At 50.5% G+C, this 513-nt stretch overlaps 1 protein-coding gene across 1 annotated transcript in view; it reads left to right on the top strand.

Annotated features, from left to right (window-relative positions):
• The first annotated feature begins 290 nt into the window (after positions 1-290).
• Positions 291-513, top strand: part of LDHB (lactate dehydrogenase B) — an 11,957-nt gene continuing 11,734 nt past the window's right edge. The window contains exon 1 of the mRNA XM_008642454.2: positions 291-456. The gene's annotated coding sequence lies outside the window, so the exon portion shown is untranslated. The remainder of the gene's footprint in view (positions 457-513) is intronic.

Genomic DNA, 513 nt, shown 5'->3' with positions numbered 1-513 from the left:
CAGCAGTGGCCGCTTGTACACCCAGATTTTCAGTCTGTGTGTTCCGTGGGTCTGAGGAAAAGGAAAATATCGTCTGACTCTTTTTGCTACTTACAGTGCCAGATGTGCTTATAACTCCAACACGGCATGAAACTACATTCACGCTTATTACCATTTTTAAGGGACGCCCTACTGGGACATCGCGAAATAGTGTGATGTGGGTCTGGCCGAAGCCAAGGGAGAGGGAGGAGGCGCGGTGGTAGTGGCTCTGCTCAGGTTACGTTCCTTGTTGCCCTGCCTCATGTTACATCCCTTATTCCTGCCAAGGCATCCCTCTGTGGTTCCAGGCGGGATTCGTCCAACCACCAAAAATCCAACCGGAGTCAGCCCCAGGGCAGAAATCAGAGAGCGCAAAAATCAGATACCTCTGACTAAGGAGATACCCCCAACTCGAGCAACCTCTCCCTGGAAGATCAGGTAAAATGCTTTATTTTTGCCGTATTTTAACCTCGCTTACTGCGATTCTGGCCGAGC

The sequence above is a fragment of the Corvus brachyrhynchos genome, unplaced genomic scaffold (genome assembly GCF_000691975.1).
Source record: "Corvus brachyrhynchos isolate BGI_N302 unplaced genomic scaffold, ASM69197v1 scaffold209, whole genome shotgun sequence".
Taxonomy (NCBI): domain Eukaryota; kingdom Metazoa; phylum Chordata; class Aves; order Passeriformes; family Corvidae; genus Corvus; species Corvus brachyrhynchos.
Note: the sequence above shows the minus strand (reverse complement) of the source record. Positions and strands in the feature narration are given on the sequence as shown.